Below are 13,499 nucleotides of genomic sequence, written 5' to 3'. Positions count from 1 at the left end.
AAAAACAAATGGAGTAGGCCTATGAACAAAATGGATTAACTTCTCAACTTCAAACGGTCACACACTTGTGACTGAGCAGTTTTCACTCCCTAACAAGCCAGAACACTCCACTCAACTTCCATGAGGTCACAAGGTGTAAAGTTACATTATAAGTTGTTTATTTCCAAACCAAGGTCCTGTCTGTCTGTTTGCAGGTGATGTTGTGAGTGGAGGGGGTAGGGGGCGTGGCTACCGGAGGTTTTTAAAGCCTGCTCAGGGAGTGTCTACCAATTCACTGGACTGTATTTGGGGCAGGGGTTTTCAATCCTTTATGAGTTTATGTCATGGTTACTTTATTGGCAATTTTTTATTGGCAAATTTATCACAGCATTCCATCTTTAAGCCACGTACGGACCACCATTTTGATGACCCAAAACTTGTCTTAGAATACTTTGTTGTCGTTCAATAAAATTCCATGCTGTATTTTTGTGGTAGGCTATACCATATGTGAGGCAAATGATCAAAATAACAATTATTCTCTAATTGTGTAGACTTCTTGTAAATTAAGTAATGCAGATGTTTAATAATACTTACTGTATACTGTATTCCCGAGTATAAATAAATGTGGTGATGATGATGATGATGATGATGATTGTAGCGGCTCCCGCAGCAGAAATATGACAACGCTCCGACTGATGTCTTTAAGGGTCTTTTTATTTTCCCATGTTGAACGTGAAAACTGTAACAAAAAACATACATACATTCTCTTAAACACCGTGAAATTGCAATGTGAATGTCCTTGTTTGTCGGTCAATCATGACTTCCGGATTATTATTATTGTAAACAAACATGATGAATTGAAACGTACACAAACAATCAACGGAACTATACGACAAGATTTACAAACAAAGAAACCAACAACATATAACATACCGTGTGCGCCTTCTGCCAATTCTTTAGGAGCTACTATACATTCTCTTATTTGTCTTTTCGACGACACTCTTCTTTAACGTGAACCCCTGCAACTCTGTTCGTTTGCCTGAGCCGGCTCACACAGGTGCCCTTAATGGGCAGCGTCTAGTGAACAGATCTAATGAACAGATTTAAGACTTCCGGTGGACGATCTCTTCAAAATAAGAGTATCCTCTAGAGTATGAAAAAAAAGTTTTATTTGCACATTAAAACTACAAATTATTAAGCATTTAAATGATGCTAGAAGACACACATTATGTTTCCCATTAATGCTCCTCACAGGGCTCTTCCTGCACGCCCTCAACACGTCACAATATGAACCAGCTCCACACACGGCATGCAATACAAAGTACCCAGATGAACATACCTCTAATGTTCACATTAGAAATAAAATAGAATAGAAAATAGAAATAGAAAATAGAAAATATCCATTACTGGGACAGTTACAATGATTGATGATGATGATCACATAGATAGAGGGAGCAAGAGGGGGTATGGTGATAGAGGCGGTTGGAGAGGTAGCAGGGAGCTAAAAAAACATATTTTTAATTGTCAGTGATGCCAAGGGTGGATTCAAGGCAAGAATGGTATCAAAGGCTATTTAATCGTGTCAAATGCTGCACTGATGTTGAAGAGCATGAGGATATGAGGATATAAAGTGAACTCATGTCATTTGTCACAATCTGTGCTGTTTGGAGATTGAATTTGTTCATAGAGGTCAATTGTTTCCACATAGGCCTATGTGATGATTTGGCTAGCAATCACAAGTTCCAGGAATGTGTTTTCACTTCATATTGCCTATAAATTTATTTCACGATGCAAGGGAAAATGTAATGTTCAACTTCAAAGAACTTTATTAATTCCACTAGGGGCAGCAGAGGAAGACACTCCGCTCCAAACATTTCAAATTGGTCTCGTGGTGGTGCTGTACTGAGCCGCTTTGCATTTTTACCTATAATTCTTGAACCGTGATGCAACTTACCATATCAGCCAATAACCAAGCCAAGGGGTACACCATGGGAGACAGGAGTTGTGAATGATTGTTGGCAGTTGTTTATGCCGAGCTTGATTCATGGCGTGAGATGAGTGTGGAATGGTTCATAGAGAATCAAAGTCTGACACTGCAAAGACAATAATAATAATAATAATAATAATAAATCTCTAATCATGTTATCAAATGTAAGTCATTTTCATAAATGATACAGCCACATACCTGACAGAATCAAGGGCACATTTTTGGAACAGTTCTTACAGTATGCGATAAGATTTCCCCATGGGATTTTCAATAGATAAAACTAAGACTTCATGACCCAGGGGTAGCGTGAGTGACGTCAGGACTTCGGACGGTACTATGATAAAGGCAGCACTGAGGTCGAGGAGGATGTTGAAAAAGCCAGTGTCAGAGGAAAGCAGAAGGTCATTTGTCACTTTGATGCGGCTAGCCTCTGTGCTGTGTTTGGAGCAGACACTGGATTACAATTGTTCATAGAGATCATTTGTTTCCAAATAACTGGTGATTTGGCTAGCGATGACACGTTCCAAGTTCCAACGTGTTGTCGGCGCCATGAATAATCTTTATCGACACATTGCTGGAAATAAATGACCTCTGATTTTAGGCTCTGATCAATTTAAATCAGATTTTCTTTTAGCATTTCATATTACATGTTTGTTGTTTTGATTCCACTTCAAATATATTTATTATCCACGAGGGATAATTAGTTCAGAGAAGCTTGTAACAGAGATGTACAAAGTAACATAATTGTAAAACATACAAACACTCTGAGGAACTAATAATAAAATGATCTTAACCCTTGTGCAGTCTTAACAGTTTTTAAATTCCTCATGTTCATGTCAGGCCACTCTGCACGTTTACCAAATTCTGCCACAGTGTGTGTGTGTGTGTGTGTGTGTGTGTGTGTGTGTGTGAGTCGGCGTGCCCATTGCACACGTAGGCTACAGCTGTGGAAATTATTACGTACAAATATACACTTATATATTAAAAAAACAAGAAATCATGTAAGATTTTACAGGGGCCAGTTTCGAATTGCAGCCGTCCATAGGTGCCCTATGAGAGCGGTTTTGAAGGAGTCAAGGGATTTGCATGTCTTAATGGCTGTTGGTAGGGCGTTCCACATTTTGGTGGCATAGGAGCGAAAAGAATGTAGTCCCTTGTTTGTGCCGAATCTGGGTTGAACATGGTTTGTTGAACTCCCTCTGGTATTGTGGGTGTGAACTATTTAGACAGGTACATGGGTATCTTGTTAGAGTTAGACTTTTATTAGATTCAATATTTGATTACGGTATTGTCCTGTGGGAGAAATTCAGATTTTAGTTTTCTACCAGCTCATGGCTGGTCAGATGGTTATGATGATCGATCGGGGGGGAGCAGTTAGGGGTTAACTGTCTTGCTAAGGGACACTTGGACATATACTGTAGATCAGGACCGGTGACCGGTGACCTACCAGATGGCCGTTTTACCCACAAAGCGAAAGCCGACCCACAAGGGACATTCAGTTGTCATAGCAGTTGTGTGGGCTGGGATAATTCTATCTCTAATGGAAGTTGAATGGTCTGCAAACCACAAAAGGGTCGGTGGACCCAAGGTTGGGGGACGCCTGGTTTAAAGTACTGCATTATTCTATTAGAAAGATAGTACTTCTTCGTAAACCATGTAGTAAAAATCCAATTCATTTCTCCATAGTCATTTCAGAAAGTCCTCATATGAAGAGTTTTAAGCCTTCCTGGAATCAAACCAACGCCCTGATAAATTATAATTGACAATTATGACCACATTTGATTCTGTTCATAAATATAATTGGAAACCATAACAAAGACAAAGTATTACAAGACACATACAGTATTTTAAGATTGAAGGCACTACTTTTCTCATAAACAATTGCGCATATGCATAGCCTTCCAAATTTGCTTCCAGCCAAAGCATCGTTCTTGCTTCTTTTTGACTTGAATGGTCTTTATTATAGTCTTATAGTTTATGATCTGGCTATGGGATCATAGAAACGTGACATTCATGGGAGGTGGTAAACATTTCCATGGTAACGTGAGCTTCAACAATCAGAGATGTCGTTACACATTAGGATTTGTGAGTAGTTGTGACATCACAAATGTCCTTAAAACTATATTATTGCATACAGACGTGTAGCATCTACAAGAGCATTATATTGACGTTTTAAAACCAGAACCCTTGAGGGAAGTCTTCAGGTTGTTAAGACATTACAGCTGATACAATACTCTATGGATAAAATTAATGAGACGTTTAGGCCTACTTATGACACCAGACTGCATTAGCTTTGTAGTGTGTAACTCATTCTGAATCTGATCTCATCATAGGAAATGGCCTGTCCTTTACAGTATTGGACAATTCCCCAAACCAAAACATGCAAGAAAACAATACCGCCCGCACGCACGCACGCACGCACGCACGCACGCACGCACGCACGCACACACACACACGCACACACACACACACACACATTTATAGGGGTTGTCTTCTTTTAAACATATAGCTTTTTTTTTTTAAGTTTGACATTTTTATGAATAAATAATAATAATAAACTGAGGGCTTGTGTGTGTGCTAATATAAATAGCCTACTTTACGTACATCTACTGGTAAAACCTACCTAGAAGAATTACAGGTTTTCACCAAGAACTATCAGTGCAGCAGGAGGTACTTTAGTTGAGCTACAGGAAATCAAAGATTGGAATAGATATTTCTAGAATCCTCGAAATCATGTTTTATTAAATAGGGCTATAGGCTTCCGTACTGTATATGAAAACATTTTCATTAAGAAAATTAAAGTACGGGGAGGAAATCTCTGCTGGATATGTTTAGGTCAAAGTATACGAAAACATGGAAACATACAGAGTCTAGACTAATACCTATACCTACAGTACTACACACAGTCCATATGTTTACTTATAGTATTAGAGGTTTGGGCCACACACACGCGCACACACACACACGCACACACGCACACACGCACACACGCACACACGCACACACGCACACACGCACACACGCACACACACACACACACACACACACACACACACGCGCGCGCACACAAGTCTGTTGTTTCTCGGTAAAGGACAAACCTGTCCGCTGCACTGTAGATACATTTGACTGGACTTAACACAGACTGCATTCCCTCTGCAGTACAGTAAGGTGAGGGCGTAGGTCAGACGGCCTCACAGAGGAAGCACATTAACGTGTTTTATGGGCCATGCAGCATAAACGAGGCTCTGATATATATGGTGGAGTTTCACCGGGGCCTGCTGTGAACCCTGACGCCATGTTGTACAGACCTAATTGGATGGAACGGTGATGACAGCGGGAGTCATTAAATCAGATGTGTAAACATGGCTTCTGACTCAACTGGGGTCTACTCAAGGGTCCTCAGCAGGTGCTGGATCTGTGATAATAAACCCATAACGGGCAGTGATCTTTCTTCATTGTCAGCCTGTAAACGAGGGTTTTTTATTGTGTACAAGTTCACAGAGTACATATAGTAGGCTAGTATATACTTTCCTGTCCATTGTCTCATTTCATGTGTAGGCTAAAGGTGGACCCTCTTGTAAACAAGTGTAATGGTTTATTGGGTCGTCCACTCACAGTTAACAGTCTTTGTATTGAGTTGTGCTTGAAATGTACTGTAATTCTGCAAACTGTTAATAAATATTTCAATCAATCAACCAAGCAATGTAGACCAGGATCACAAAAGGAAACGGCGTCACATGGCGTATTTATTTTAGTTAGTTAGTTAGTTAGATAAATGCTATCGTTTCCATGGCAACTGAACTGTGTCTTTATTATAGTCAGTGTATGCATTGCAATATAGTTTCACCGTTCATTTATTTGTAAATGGAAAGTTCACTGCCAACCTGTTCGCCCTATAGGCATAGTTTTATTGAGGTTACGTTTAGGAATAAGGTTCGATTTAGGCATAGTTTTACTGAGTGTAAGTTTGGGTATAAGGTTAGGTGTAGGCATAGTTTGACTGAGGTTAAGTTTAGGAATACCTGGTGTCGAGTGCTATATTGTAACCAGCAGAAATTTAATGACAATGGTTTAACACCAAAACACAAAACAAAACATATTTTCCTTACATTACATTTCGGTTTCGGGGTTAAATATTCAACCATTCATATTATTAATATATTCCCTTGGCTTGTATTATCACCCAGTATTGGGTTATGTTTCGTTTTCTTTCAATAATCATACCAGGACAGGAAATACATTTCTTCACACATTTATGTGGCAGTGTAACAAGGGTAACAATCTCAGCTGTGATGCTGAGGCGTGATGCGGAGTCACAGGGACAACTAACAATACAAAATGGCTATAACTGCTCCCAAACCATCTTTATCCGTGGCAGAAATATGACAATGCTCCGACTGATGTCTCTAAGGGTCTTTTTATTTTCCCATGTAACAAAACATAATATACTTTTAAATATCATGAAACAATGAGATATGAATGTCCTTATTATCTAAACACAATAAAATGTACACAAACAACAAACAATGGCAATCAAACTTTTACAGAAACAAGCAAAACAGGGAACATACCGTATGCGCCTTCTGTACAGATTATCTAGGAGTTCAGTTAAGTTCTTTCATATTATATTAATTTCTCTTATCTTATCTTTGTCAGGTCATGTCAGACTCTGACATGAGAGAGCTCCTCTCTGTAGCTCTGCTCTGTATGTTCTGATCTGACATGCCCAAGACCCACAGGTGCTTTAAATGAGGTGATTAGAGCGAGGTGATTTAGAGCAGGTGAGCCCAATTCAACCTGCCCAGGAACCAGATAGACCACAAACACAGAGCACAGTAGATGGCACTATATCACCATGCATCTATATGTACCCAAATAAACCTACAAAATGTTCACATATACATTTTCAGAAATGTGAGCAATAAAATAGAATAGAAACTAGAAATAGAAAAATAGAAATAGAAAAGTACAAAATACCCATTGCTGGGACAGTTACAATGGCCACATATATATGACTGCCACGGCGTGTATTAAATAAAGTATTTTAAGAATGTTTGCTGACAAGTGTCATAAATCAAGGGAGAACTTTCCCCCTGAACCGTATCAGAACAAATAGATCACATCAGAACTCTAATTCCCCACCAGCCTTTATGTAAATATACAGAGAGGAAGAAGAGGAATGAAGGCTGAGTAGAATGAAGGATGATTGGAGGGAGTGGGATGGGAGATGCTCCATAAAGGACACCTGGTCGTACTTTAAGAAATGCCGGCCGTACTGAGACCTTAAAAATTGACCACACCATTTTTATTTCAACACAATTAATAATAGTCTAAAAGCCCCGCACTAGCAACACCCCATTAGAACAAAACGGTTTTAACCAACCGAAACTGTCCTCCCAGCTTAGGCCTATGTTCCCAGTTCCCACTAGTGAAGCTAAGGCCTAAGGATGGTGATCCTCAGGCCTTAGCTTCACTAGAGGCTACATTGAATTCCTCAATGGTTAAGGGCCATCCACCATGCTCAGCAAGTGTGCCTTGCTGAGCACACTTTCATGGCAATAATAGGGCCATTTGAACTTGGGCTCACCAAGATCAAGAGGTCATCCTCAGAGTTTTGATTGATTCATTGAAGTATTTATTAACAGTATGCAGAATGGGTACATTTCAAACAAAAACACAAGTTACTCAATTCAAAAACTGTTACTGTGGAGTCGGACGACACCATGATAACCATGATTACACTTGTTTACAACAGGGTCCACCATTTTCAATTCATCAGAACATTTAGAGGAGCATAAAGGTGCACAGTAAATTTCATGGTAATCCAACTTCCAGCTGTTTTTCCAGATGTGTTTGGGAACAGAATGTTGGATGGACAGACAGCAGACTTACAGGCTGACAGAAATAACCATCAAGGTGAACACAATGAAGCCAACTAGCGTATTACTACTATGTTCACTGCAGTCTAACATTAAGTCTAACTATAAGACATACATTGGGAGAGGTTAAGATGTTGTGATTAAAATTGACTGGATACAGTAGAGGAAGAAGCAGCTATAGCGTCACTGCTCATGAAGTCTTTAAGCTGATCCTATGTAAAATTAGCAGAATATAATGTTACCGGTACTTTTTCCTGGAGATTAGCAGTGGTTGCGCACAATTAGTTCTTGGCATGATTCAGGCCCAGTTAGTTCAGACATGACGTCACTAGTGTGCATGCAGCAGGATCTCTGCTGTAGGAATCCTCTCCAACTTTAGAAGGAATTATTCAGGGGAAGGATGTAGATTAGAACTTCAACGCTTGGTCTGTGGCTATTATACTTATACTTAACTTTGGTATAGTGAATACTGTTCTGAATGAGTTGGAGAGGTGACTGGTGCTGCAGGTTAGCTACTTTGCTGTTGCTTATCAGCCAACACAGGTTTGAGAAATCCATATATAAATGCACAGAATCAAATTCGGCATGTGTCGCAGTCTCGCAGATAACCCAAGGGAGCCAGATAAGGCTCTGGGCCTCTGGCCATGGCCAATTGATTGCCCAGACAGTGAAGTGACAATTTAAGGACTTTTAAGACCTAAAAAAAGAGAAAATAAATTAAATGTAAAAAGACCTTTAGTGAATTAAAGGTAATCAACTGGCCAAATTGACAAATAATATTAGAAAGAGGCACAAATTGTGAAAATAGCTTATCTACAAGCAACGTTGTGACACACACACACACACACACACACACACACACACACACACACACACACACACACACACACACACACACACACACACACACACACACACACACACACACACACACAACCAGGTCTTACATCAAAAACTCCATCGCTTGATTTGGACTTTGTCGCACAGTCACGTGCTCGGTAATTTCCTGTGCACAATGACGTCTTACTACAAAGCATGAATCGGGTTTAAAAGTGATATTATTATTATTTTTTATCCTGGGGCCCCTATAGCAGCCTTCGCCCATGGGGTACAGTCCAGGAGAGCCCGTTCATAAATCGGCCCCACACTACTAGTCATTTAGAACATGGGTGGTCCCACTGACAATCACACTTCTAATCCTATAGCAGTGTTAACATATAAGCACAAATGTTTTAGCCCAAGAGGAAACTGAAAAATACACAGTTAAAATAGAAATACCCCCAATCTAATCCCACAGAGCAGCAGGCAGGCTAAATTTAGGAATACTGGCACACTCAAATAAACTATACACAATTCTAATGCCACGCACATATATCCCTCAAACTAAACAGCAAGAAAAAGAAAAAACAAAATATTGATGTCTCAAAATCACAGATGAATTTCTTGTCACTTTAGTTCCCCTCTATCTTTTACTTCATCATCTTTAGTACATATAATTATTATTGTCTCTATAACAGAAATACATGCCTTTATGAGAGTTGACCTAATCTAATGATAAAGAGGAGAACACTGACATCTAGTGGGTGTTACACAGCATTTTAAACTTAAACTTGTCTGTTTTATCAAGTCATTATTATCCTTTGTATAGAGATACTATCATGCTTTGTTTTGATGGGTGTAATAATATATGACTTGTGAAAACAGGATAGTGACTGTCCAACTGGGGCAGACAGTCAAACAGTCAAATTAAGCAGTGGGAGGTTATCAAGATAATATAACCCTTTCCCCAACACTCGGGGACACTAGATGAAGTGAAAAAATAAATTATTTCCCTTGAGGTGAAGAATTACATTCCTCAATGGGGAGGTCTATGAAACATTCCTCTGTCTCTCTATTTATCTCTCAGTGGCCCGTATAGAATACTGTCTCCAAATTTGTTCTAATTTGGAGTGTCTGATGGTGAGGCTTTATTACATTATAGGACAGTTCAGACGGTGCCTGTAGTGTAAGTTATCAATTACAGAAATATATAATACATTGTCTTTCAAATAATTTCCAATAATTAACTAAACTTTCAATTAATTGTCATACTCACTGTGCTCAGTAGGCTATATCATAATATCCTATCCATAGCCTACCCATATTCCCCACTTAAATGTCCGGTCCAATACAGTCAACTCTACCTACAAGTTAACAAATATTATCCTCTTATTCCTTGATTATTCTATGATTACAGTTTTAATTGAATATTGCCTTTAAATAATCAACAAAATGATTTATGCTTTGTATAGGTCTGTACAGTTGAGCTAAAATTGCTCAAATACCCCCAATCTACAAATTCACACACAGTGTGTAGATCTCATATTTTTCTAAATCAATTATTTGATTAATATTGATTAATATTGTGATTTATATAATTATAATTGATAGCTTAACTGTTACACACTTAAACTAATTTTACAAATGGGAGACAGAATGCTGTCATTACCTCTGTAGTGTCAGTACTAATTAGTTTACAACCTACAGTGATGTTCCAGAGTGAACTGAAGCATAATGACAGTGAAGAATGCTCTCTTTGTCACAGTATTTGTACTTGGCAGTCACCATACATACAGGCAGCTAGACCCTGGACCTGTGAACCATGTCTGCCTCAGTCTAATTATTTATAGAGATTTGCTTGGTTTGGTTAGGGTTTATTTTAGTAATTTGCCTTACTGCACTCTTGTCCCAAAACCACATGACTCAAACGGTGATGGATATGAAGATAGTGGAACTATGAAACACCAGGGAGGGGAGCACTGAGCACATTATCAACAGTGACTGTAGTGCAAGTTTTATGGAGCCAGAAAATAGCAGCCAGGAGACTGAGACTAGCATGCAGGACACTGCCAAAGACATCAAGAACTGCCAGGCAGCAAATTAGTGCTGTGGGAACAAACACACGGGCATCGATCACAAGGACGTCCCACACTAACATATGTGGATGTACTCAAGAATGACGCAGGAGCGCAGAGTACCAACGAACTGGCCAGATGTATGGAGAACCGGGATGACTGGAAGCGAGGATGGAGAGAATAATACTCTGACTGAAAAATGTTTATAAACAGAATTCCATATAAAAGGAATTTTAAAGGGGGGATGACACGGCCCTCGGGAGGCTATTAAGGTTATTAGTTGAGCCACAAAACAACTTTGAAAGTGATGTCTCTTGTGCAAGACAAGAGACTGAGTTACCAAGTTTTTCTCCATTATGTAGATTTGTAGTGTTGGTTCTGCTTTGACATTTCCCTTTTATCATTATCTATTTTGTAACTGCAATTTGTGGAAACTTATACACGATAATTTCACCCATTCCTTTACACCTGTAAACTTGTGATGCTGAAAATATACTTGAAGTTGAAACGGTTGTAATGACACTCTCTGTACATATGTTACCATGTCTGCAATGTTTCAATACATGCATCATTGTCAAATTGTCAAAACAGACACATCGTGAAATTTCATGGTCAAATGAAAGGCTCATGTAATCTAATGTTGGGCATGATGGCTCAACAATGTACAAATTCAGATTGCTTGTTCTGCAAGCAAAATTACTTTCCAAAACATAATCCAGGTTTTCATGATCATGAACAAAATGAGGAAAATACCATCATTAGTCATCAAATTGCATTGCTTGAATTGAGTTTTCTTTTTGATGCACATTTATTTCATTGTGACATTTTACAGAAATTCTCTAAATTCTTATGACAATATTTTGTAAGTGAAAATCATTGGAAGCTTGTATGAAAAAGAAATCACCCACTATTTCACACGTTTAAGCTTGTGATGTGATACCGGTAATACACTTTAGGTTAACTTTATACATACTTATATATATGTGGAAATGTTAAGAAAACACCTTCTGTAACAACTGGTATACAGTTCAACTTTAGAGATAGGATACGACAGGAAGCACGCACAATCGCACATCTCCAGAAATTCTACAGGTGCTGGTCAAAAATACATACAATGAAAAAGGAAGGGATGTCCGCACACTGAATTGTAGCTCCCAGGCAAATTCTTTATTTTGTTACAACGTTTCGACCACTGTGGGTCTTCGTCATACTACAATTCAGTGTGCGGACATCCCTTCCTTTTTCATACAGTTCAACTTTAACTTCTTAGACGTCAAGTACAGTATTTGGCGATGGTGTAGTCCTTCATGGTAAACTGGTACAACACTCAGAGGCCCTAGTACCAGCCTCCACCCCCACTAGCATCTCCCTCAGTCCCCTAACGGGCCCTCAAAAATGAAGAGAATAATGACCAGTAAACAGGGGGTGTGGAGGAGAGAGAGAGAGGGGTCCAACGAGGAGTGAGGCGGTGACAAAGGAGGTGAGCGTTTCCACGGTGACTGAGTCAAGCTGATTGAATCACATGGTTCTGGGGTCTATTGAAATCAGGGAGAGAGGCTTGGAGTTGTCTCAGTTCATGGTGTTGGAACTGGAAGCCAATGGCAGCAACATGAATGGGAATCAACAGGACCAAACCAATGCGGTAGCAAAGGATTATATGAACAGGACTGACGGTCTAGGATTTACTGACCAGCAGATGAACGGAGCTCTGTTTGGTCTGTTACAGAAATTCATATTTTAAATGATTGATTTTAATCTACCAAGAAATGTTTGATTTGCTATATTATTTCTCTTATGCTTAAACAAGTTGGCATATTTGCTCCAGGCTCTAAGATTAACAAACAGGTCAACAAGGAATAACATCTTACTACAGTACACTTTAGTGGATAAAACTATGTTCTTTTAAACACATGTTTGAATGCCATGAAAAGTTACTGACTTTACATAGAATACAAAGTAGCCAGATGTTGTTACTTACTCTTTTATTTTCAACTGAATTATTTACAGATAGTACTCAGCTAACTGGAACTCCTGTCTTGTTTTCTCTCAGAGTTCAAGGTATTTAACATTGTCATCACTGCTCTGGCGTTGTGTATCCTCTGCTCTACTGGTCTGTACTGTGTCACTGTCTGCTACAATCGCAACAAGTAAGCATTTCCTTCGATGTCTGCATTATATTCAAATTCCTTTCTAATGCCATTGATTGCTTGCCAAGTTAAGTTGGCAAGCAAGTGCCATTCTTGCTCGACACCACGAAACATCAGAACGAGTTTCGATTGTCAGTTTAGATCATAAACAGCTCTGACAATGTATGTACACTCATTGGTATGTACAGTCTTTTCAGTTCATTAATGTCATTAACCATTTAAAGGGATATTTATAACACTTTTAAAAATAAATGAAAAAAGTGATGCACTTGGCCCTCACGTATAAGGAGGACAATATTACCAGAACCAAGGACAGGTGTTTTTGATGAATCTATCATCGTTACAATGTGTTTCTATAGGAAGGGGGGCGTGTCTGATAAATATCAATATAAATGATCAATATCAAATGTGAATCAAGTAACTTAAAAACTGCTCTTAAAATCCAGAGTATCCAGAGATGACCCCAACCATTTTTGAAAGTGAAAGATCAATTTAACAGTAAGCCCGATTATACGTACGATGAATAGTGAAGATCTACGAGGTCGGCTAGGGATGTATAGTAGATCTGATTTTTGATTATGACATGCCCCAAAATAGAGACACCAGGTTGAAA

The sequence above is a fragment of the Protomyctophum bolini genome, assembly GCF_963924005.1.
Source record: "Protomyctophum bolini genome assembly, chromosome: 3".
In the NCBI taxonomy this organism is placed as follows: Eukaryota; Metazoa; Chordata; class Actinopteri; order Myctophiformes; family Myctophidae; genus Protomyctophum; species Protomyctophum bolini.
This window is presented reverse-complemented; position numbering follows the sequence as displayed.